This window comes from Dromiciops gliroides, chromosome 5, assembly GCF_019393635.1.
Source record: "Dromiciops gliroides isolate mDroGli1 chromosome 5, mDroGli1.pri, whole genome shotgun sequence".
NCBI lineage: Eukaryota > Metazoa > Chordata > Mammalia > Microbiotheria > Microbiotheriidae > Dromiciops > Dromiciops gliroides.
This window is the reverse complement of record NC_057865.1, coordinates 265,790,626-265,800,437: the sequence shown is the minus strand read 5'-3', so window position 1 is coordinate 265,800,437 and position 9,812 is coordinate 265,790,626.

Below are 9,812 nucleotides of genomic sequence, written 5' to 3'. Positions count from 1 at the left end.
TTTCATTTCCTCTATCAGGAGGGCACTTTCCTGTTGCAATCCCCAGTAAAGACTGGATTCGAATGGAAGTTAATTTTACATAGGCAGATGTATAATTTATAAAGAAACAGAATCAGGAAGTAAAATGGTGGAAAAAGATGCTGGGCTCTGGTTACTGCTATCAATGATCCCGGTTCTTGCTCCACAATCTTATCTCCATCCGCCTCCTGGACATTTCCATTTGGATGTCCCCACTATCATGTTACAGACCATTCTGAAACCTAAACACATCATCTTCCCTGTCCAAACCAGATGCCTGTCTCCTTTGCTTTCTTTGTCAACAGCACCGCCATCTTTGACTTCTCCTTTAGTCCATAGATCCAGTCACTCACCAAATCTTGCTGATTCTTCCTTCAGATTCTTTCTGTTGGCCATTTCCTTTCATCACTGTAACCACCCCGGTTTGAACCCTTGGCACATCCTACCTAGCTTCTATCATCATCTGAGTAGCTCTTCTCCCTAGCTCTAATCATCAGAGTAAAGGTCCTAAGATGCTTTTGTGATCACCCTCCGCCCTTCAAGAATCGACCATGGCTCTGTATTCCCTACCCAAACCAAATCTAGATGACTTCCTGAATTTGCCATGATTGTGCTCCTATTCTACCTTGTCATTAAACAACAAACCTATCAAAGCATACAGCCCATTACTCTCAAAAAACACCGTGCTACAGGCAGGGTTATCCTAGGAATATCCCATTCTCACATCTACTTCCCTGCATTTGCTCAAACTTCTCATTGTCTTCTTCCTATTCTTGTTACTTAATAAAATCTCATCATTCATCCCTTCAATTCTTATTGTCTTTTTTTTTGGGGGGGGGAAGGGTGATTTGTAAAGAGTTTCCAGTTGAGTGGGATGGGAAGTACACCCACTGACCCCTGTAATAGAGACTCGAGGAGAAAGGAGGTCAAAGCATTGATTTTATTTCTTTAGAAAGAAAGGTGCACCACACTCACTGGGACAACCAGGAGGTGTGACACACCGGGATTAGGAAACCAAGCAGTTTTTATACTCTTTACAGACATCCAATTTGAGCAAAATGTGGTAATTGGGCTCAGCAATAAATCATTCTCCTGGAATGTTCAGCGATAAGTCTTTCTTCTGGGTTGTTAGATTATTTTGTAAAATTTTCTGTTTCTGCAACAATGTATCATGTCTACATAATGTCTCAGTGCAGACTCTATGAAGCAATTTTTAAGTTGATATGCCTATATTTAGAAAGGGGGATAGTAGCTTCCCATTATTGCCTCTCTCTAGAGAAAAAACAGAGAGAGAGAGAAATAGGGGCTCTAAGGGGCTTTAAGACTTTGAGATCAGATCACTAGGCCAAAGGGGGGGGGCACTTTCCATCCCAGTGGAGGGTCATATCCCTATGTCCCTCTCACAGTGTTGAAACTTCTTTACCAAGACGATAAGCTACTGTTTTTAGTCTAAGAGTAGTGACTTGCCCAGGGTCACACAAACACTAGGTGTCAAGAATTCAGGACTTGAACTAATCATCCTGGCTGAAGGGACAGCTAGATGGCTCAGTGGATAGAGTGCCAGGCCTGGAGTCAGGAAGACCTGAGTTCAAATCTAGCCTCAGCACTTACTAGCTGTATGACCCTGGGCAAGTCACTTAATTCTATTTCCCTCAGTTTCCTCATCTATAAACTAAGCTGGGGAAGGAAATGGCAAACCACTCCAGTATCTTTGCCAGAAGAACTCCAAATGGGGTCACAGAGAATTGGTTAAGACTGAAATGACTCAACAACAACATCTTGACTGGAGGTCAGCTCTATCCAGTATACCATCCTGCTTCTCTATGTGTAAAGTGCCCACCATATATAAAGTCAGAAGCAGCATGGCATAATGAATAGAGAGCTAGCCTAGGAGCCAGGAAGACCTGGGTTGAATCCTGCCTCTGACACCCACTGTCTGTGTGGCTTGAGCAAGTCACTTAACCTCTCTCTCATTTCTAGGTAACTCTACAACAATTGATAATACCTTGTATTTAAATAGTGCTTTAAGGCTGGCAGTCTCCAGGTCTGCAGTGACTTTACAAATGTTCTCTCATTTAATCCTCACAACAACCCTGGGAAGGGAGGTGCTATTATTACTCCCATTTTATGGAAGAGGAAACTAAGGCAATAGAAGTGAAGTGACTCGCCCAGAGTTCCTAAAACTTTAAGTTGCAGAGAAGGTGCCAATTTGTGTTGGTACAGAAGTTTCTTCACTCAGGGTCATCCTACCCCACTGAAAGCTCATGTCTAGTCCCTATGCCCAGTCCCTATATAACAAGACTGTCCTAAGCATCCTGGGAACTGTATAAGTTCTTTGAGGTATATTTCCTCTATGAAAACTTACTGAGCTCTTGTGTTTTATGTAGATTTTGTCCTCAATTCAGTTCAACTAATCTTTATTAAGTAGAAACTCAATAGAAGGAGACATATTAGGCACTGGAGACATAAAGACAAAAATGAAACCACCCCTGCCCTCAGGGTGCTTATGAGGAAGCTACAACCAATGCACAGACAGACGTGTTACAAAGTAGGGAGTGGTGTGGGCAAAGGACACAGTCACGCAAGGTATATCTAGGGAGGGAGCAATCACTAAAAAGTGGGGAGGATCAGGGAAAGGCTTTATGGGGAAGGTGCCCCTGAGCTGAGCCTTGAAGGAAGAGAAGGAATATGAAAGGCAAAGATGAGGAGGGAGTGAATAGGGGACAATTTGTCTGAAGGCATAGAGCCAAGGGATACCATGCTGAGTAAAGGCCAGTAGCTGGTAGTCCAGTTTGCCTGGAATGAATCTACATAAAGGGGAGTCATGTGAAATAGGGCAGCTAGGTGGCGCCACAGTGCACAGAGCTCTGGGCCTAGAGTCAGGAAGACTCATCTTCCTGAGTTCAATCTGGCCTCAGACACGTGCTAGCTGTGTGACCTTGGGCAAGTCACATAACCCCTTTTGCCTATTTCCTTATTTGTAAAATGAGCTGGAGAAGGAAATGGCAAACCCCTCTAGCATCTCTGCCAAAAAAAACCCAAATGGGGTCATGGAGAGTCAAACATGACTGCAAAATGACTTTAAAAACAACAGCTTGTAAAATAAGGGTGGAAGGGTAGGTTGAAGGTAGGTTGGGGAGGGCTTTAAACGCCAGTCTACAATGACTTGACTCTTTTTCAGCAATACAATGATCCAAGACAATCCCAAAGGATTTATGATGAAACATACTCTCCACCTCCAAAGGAAAAACTGATACTGATTGAACGCAGACTGAAGCAAGCTATTTTTCACTTTCTTTCATTTTTTTTAATTTGAGTTTTCTTCTACAAAATGACTAATATGGCAATGTTTTACATGATTGCACATGTATAATGATCTGATTGCTTACTGCCTCAGGGAGGGGTACAGGAGGGAGGCAAGGAGGGATAAAATTTAAAACTCAAAACTTTAAATAAAAATGTTTATTATCAAAAAATCTGAATTCTAATAAGAAAAAAAACTCACCAGCCTAAGGAATTTGTTTTATTTTCCAGGCAATGGGGAGCTAGGGAAAGGTTTTTTGTTTTTTGTTTGTTTGTTTCTGGTTTGCTTGTTTGTTTGTTTTTGGTGAGGCAATTGGGGTTAAGTGACTTGCCCAGGGTCACACAGCCAGTAAGTGTCAAGTGTCTGAGGCCAGATTTGAACTCAGGTCCTCCTGAATCCAGGGCCAGTACTCTATCCACTGCGACACCTAGCTGCCCCTAGGGAAAGTTTTTGATCAGGGAACTGACACGGTCTGATGTATGTCTCAGGAGAATCATTTTGGCATCCACATGAAACATGGAAAGGAGTGACAAGAGTCTGGGCAATCACAGAGAAGGTTCTCCAGGTGAACAGGGATGGAGGCCTGAACCAGGGTAATTGGGCTCATGATGGAGATAAGGGGGCAGATCAAAGAGGGAGCACTGACTGGACCTGATGACTAAAAGTGGGAGAGGATGAAGGAGAAAGAAGAGACCTTAAACCTGGTTGACCAGGAGGTGACTGCAGGTGGCGCCCCCAGGAACAACAGGGAAATTTGAAGAAGCAATAGGATGGGGGATGGGGGGGGGTTGACGGAGATGATCGGTTCAGCTCTAGATATGCCGAGTCTGGTGTGCCAGTGGCATGCTGATGGAGGCCTCCCAGGAAGTTAGAAGGGGACGGCCTGGAGTTGGAGATATAGGTGAGGACTGAATGTACTGACTGGGGTGTTCTCTGTATAGTAACCATAGTTGCCAATGAGATCATCAAGGGGAAGAATATAGAAAAAATGTGGGACCACAGCAGAGCCTTGGGATGCACTCCTAATGGAGGCCCAAAGGAACTCTCAGAAAGGTAAGAGGAGACCCAGGAAGGGCAGTGCCAGGGAAGCCAAGCTAAGAGACAATAGCCAATGTAGGGGCAGCCCATAGTGCCCAAAGTTGTACAAAAGTTGGGGAGGGCAAGGACTAATAAGGGCCCATCTGCCTTGGCAGTTAAGCAAACGACCTTTGAGAAGGTGATTTTAGTGGAATCCGTGGGAGAAGGAATTAGATTGCAAGGGTGTGAAGAATAAGGCAGAGGTCAGTGGGGAAACGGAGATAGCTGCTACTGACTTACCATTTTAGAATAACTGTTAGCAATAGGCAGGTGTATATTGGGCAGCTAGGTGGCGAAGTGGAGAGAGTACTGGGCTTGGAATCAAGAAGACTCATCTTCCTGAGTTCAAGTCCAGCCTCAGACACTCAGTAGCTGTGTGACCCTGGACAAGTCACTTCACCCTGTTTGCCTCAGTTTCTTCATCTAGAAAATGAGCTGGAGAAAGAAATGGCAAACCACTCCAGGATCTTTGCCAAGAAAACCCCAAATGGGGTCACAAAGAGTTAGACACAACCGAACAACAATAGAGTGTTATATAGAGATGTAATCATTTGTGGCACGTGCATACGTCTTCTTAGAAGGGGTGCCTTTAGGGCTTAAGCCCTGGTTTATCACCAAGCCTTTGGTTCTCTTGTGTGCATGTCTGGTGCAGATCAGTAACCAAAGCATCAATAGTAGATGCATCCTCATGGGAAATGTTCCCAAAATATACCTCTCAGCACAGATTTTTTTTAACAGACTCTTAAAATGGAATGTTACACAAAAAAAGTTCCCATACTCCAAAATATTTATAACAGCACTTTTTGTGATAACTAAGAATTGGAAACAAAGTAGATGCCTGTCAGTTAGGGAACAGATAAACTGTGGGACAAAAGCAATGGAATATTCCTGTGCTAAAAGAAATTATATATAAATATATATACACAAATATATACATATACGTATACATACATGCATATAAATATACATATATTGTATATATATATAAATTTATTTATATTTATATGAGATGAAGCATGGAGAAATCTAAATATCCTGATGCAGTGTAAAGTAAGAAGAACCAAGGGGGAATGAATAAAGCACTGGCCCTGGATTCAGGAGGACCTGAGTTCAAATCCAACCTCAGACACTTGACACTTACTAGCTGTATGACTCTGGGCAAGTCACTTAACCCTCATTGCCCCGCAAAAATAAAGAAGAAGAACCAAGAAAACACTATATACAGTAACTATAACAATGGAAATGGAAACAATGACACCAAATAATTAAAAGTACATGTAACAGGGGGCAGCTGGGTGGCACAGTGGATAAAGCACCGGCCCTGAATTCAGGAGGACCTGACTTCAAATCTGGCCTCAGACACTTGACACTCACTAGCTATGTGACCCTGGACAAGTCACTTAACCCTCTTAGCCCCCCCCCCAAAGTACATGTAACAAAATTACCAAGATAAAGTGGGACTCAAATGAAGAGACAGGAGAAGACACCCCCAATCTACGCCTTCATGGAGTTGGGAGGTGCACAGGTGCCACACATTGCACATTTTTGGACTTTCTCAGTGTATCCATCAGTTGTGCTATTTTTTTCCTCTCTAAATAAAATACTATGTGTCATATGGGATAGCTCTGGGGAGGGGAAGCATGGATAGCATGGAGATGTAAGAAACAGAAAACATTAATCAATTTTTTAAATGGAATACTTCTTCAGAACATTAGGGTTGGTTTCAATTGTATTACAGCTAATTGAATTCAATTCCAGAAATGGTGGTTAGAGGTATATTATAAATAAGGAAGTGCCTTAAGCCTCAGGATACAAAGACAAATCTTCAATATCGAAGAAGCTTCTTAAACTGTAGGTGGTGACCCTATTAGGGGTAGGGGGGGAGGGTCAAGTTAACTGAACATGGGCTTCGTGAAAAATTTGGCAACAGTAAAAAGTTATGTCTACCTATTTTATATACCTGGGGTCACCTAAAATTTTTTTCTGGCAGAAAGGGGTCAGGAGTGGAAGAAGTTTAAAAAGCCTTGTTCAAGATGGTTCTCTTGCTCAATCCTGACTTCCTCCCTACGGCCTGGGAATATACAAATGGGAAATTCCCATGATTCCAAACTCAATCACCATGGACCCAAAGGCACTTCCTCCTGTTGCATTTGCTTGTGCAAATATTGTAAACTGTGCAGTTTGTTCTCATGGTATTGAAATCATATGGTCTTTATTATTTCGTGCCTTACATGTCATTCGTATTTCCACCCACATCCTTGATGTCTTCCCAACCAATCAGGCATCATCATCGGTCGAGGAGCATTTATCAAGTGTTTCCTAAGGTCCAAACTGGATGTGGAGTATAAATACAACTAATTGGAATATTCTTTTTTGATTTTTTTTTTGGCCACGTCAACAAACATTTATTAAGCTTTTACTTACTGTTATAGGTGCTGTGCAAAGCACTAGGTTTATAAAGACCAGGCAACAACAGTCCCTGCCCTCAAGGAATTCATACTCTAATGGGGAAGACAACATTATTCATAAAAAATAGGGAGAGCCAATGGAAGGCAATGGAGAGGGGGAAAAGGGGAGGGCCTGGAAAAATCCTCCTGCAGAAGGTGGGATTTGAACTGAGTCTTGAAGGGAGCCAGGGAAATAAGAAGGCAGATCACTCCAGGCATAGGCAGTGTAGACAGTTCAACGATAGCCAGCTTAAAAACTTGCAAAATGCCTTACAAATATTTTCATTTGATCCTCCCAACAACCCTGGGAAGGAAGTGTTAGGCTTTCCCGTATTCTCGCCCTGGGGCTTCTAGGTCTGATTCTGCCTACAGCTGCCTAGGCACCTGGGAATGCGGCCTTCCCAGCCCAGAAATGTTGGCACTTCCCCAGCCCTGCCTAAGATTCCTGCAAATAGGCCCCTGCCATCAGGCTGGGAGTTCCCCAAGGCCTTCTTCCTACACCGGCCCCCAAAGCATTCCACTGTAGACTCTAGAAACAGACCCGCCTCTGGGGGTATGTCTGGCTCCCTGGACAGGAAGACCTGCACAGACCATTTGGCAACCTCGCCTCTTCTTCTTTTCAGTCCTGTTATGGACTCAGTTGGCCCAGTTTTTTCTTTTCACTAAGGTGAGGGCCAACCCATGATATTTCAGTTTTTCATCCTCATTGTCCCTCCCTTTTCTCTCCCTATTTCTCTCTCCTCCCTTTCTTTTCTTTCCCCTTCCCTCTCCACCCAGTGGTGTACTGGAACCAACTTCTTGATCCTGACATCAAGCTGGTTGTTAAATTTTTAGTATGGGTATTTACACCTCAGAAATTGGTAAATGTTTCAAATCAGGGCTTGAGTTATCTTTATTGTTATTGTTGTTGCTGTTTTGCAAGACTTAAGTGATGGAGAAAATATTAATAATGCAGATTAAATTGTTTTGTTTTGTTTGTTTAGGGGCAATGCCCAGGGTCACACAGCTAGTAAGTTTCAAGTGTCTGAGGCCACACTTGAACTCAGGTCCTCCTGAATCCAGGGCAAGTGCTTTATCTACTGCACCACCTAGCTGCCCCTGTATCTTTTCTTTCTTTGTATCCTGAGCATTTAGGTGCCTAACAAATGTTTGTTGATTATCTGAAGACTGTTGTTATATACAAATGGCTCTGTAAACCTTGGGGCATTTAAGATGATGCCTTCTTAGACTGGAGTTCAGTGAGGGTGGGGCACATATAATACACGGTAGGAGTTGTGGAGGTTAGACTGGATGACCTCTCGGGTCCCTTTCCACTCTGAGCTCTGATTCCAAGCAAAGTTAAACTAGATGTGGGATCAAATAGTATGCCCTTCAAGTGTCATGTCATGCTCTCAACAGTAGATGGCACTTTTGTACCATAAATGGATCGTCAAATTTTAAAGGGGCTCTATCCCAGAACTTGCTAATGTAGATTTGCTAAGTGAACTGCCTGAGGTAAGAAATTTAATTTTTCAGCATTAGGAGAAGGGGAGGTGGGATGTTTGATATCTATTTATATGGACCTAGTACTGGGATTTCATTGATGTACAGAGCTCAAGGGTGTGGAAACTTCCTTCTCCATTGTAAACTGTCAACCCGTTTTTTACTTGAGGACTGAGAAATGAAATGATTTAGGGGCAGCTGGGTGTTGCAGGGATAGAGCAACAGCCCTGGAGTCAGGAGGACCTGAGGCCAAATCAGGCCTCAGATGCTTACTAGCTGTGTGACCCTGAGCAAGTCACTGAATCCCGATTGCTGAGAGACAGAGAGAGATGGAGACATAGAGAGGGAGGGAGAGACAGAGTAAGAGACAGAGAGAGAGGGGGAGAGACAGAGACAGAGAGAAGGAGGGAGAGAGAGAGAGAGGAAGAGAGACAGAGACACAGAGAGAGGGGGGCAGAGAGAGAGAGAGAGAGAGACACAGAGAGAGAGGGGGAGAGACAGAGACATGGAGAGAGAGGGAGACACAGAGAGAGGGAGAGAAACAGAGAGACACAGAGACAGAGACAGAGACAGAGACAGACAAAGACACAGAGAGAAACACAAAGACAGAGAGACAGAGACAGTGATACAGAAAGAGACAGAGATTGGGACAGAGAGAGACAGAGACACAGAGAAACCCAGAGAGAGACAGAGACATTGAGACAGAGAGAGACAGAGAGAAAGAGACACAGAGACAGAGATGGAGAGATAGGCACAGAGACAGAGACACAGAGAGACAGACAGAGACGGAGAGATAGACAGACACAGAGAGACAGACAGAGACGCAGAAAGAGACATAAAGATAGTGAGACAGAGACAGAGACAGACATTGAGACAGAGAGACAGAGACAGAGACACTGAGACAGAGAGACAGAGAGAAAGGGGGAGAGAGACAGACAGAGAGACACAGAGACAGGGAGAGACAGAGATAGAGAGAGAGGGAGAGACAAAGAGAGAAAGACAGAGACAGAGAAACAGACAGAGACAGAGGCAGAGAGGAAAGAATGATTTACCGAGTATTATACATATCAGAGTCAGATTCCCAACCCCAAGGGAGGCCCTCCATCCAGTCCATCCTGCTGCCTCTAGAATTAAAACGAAAATGACTTGTGTACAGTAACTAGTGAATACAATGGTGTCTCAATAATATCTTGTTGACACTGGACTCCTCTTCATGAAGATGGCTGCAAATTACTTATTAACTTGGATGTGATGCTTCAGAAATTCAACTATTGTCATTATGAATCGGGAAAACCATTTGAGCTGGCAACAAACAGAAACCCAGCTGGTCGTCTCCTACATGCCCATGACTGGCTGCATGTCCCCATCTCCTATTTTGCTTTTTGGAGAATAGGAAGAGAACAGAAAAGTCAAAGTTGAGGAGGGGATAGTAATTGGGATGGCTTGTACCCACTGGGTGATCTGCACCCACTCAAAAGTGGGAA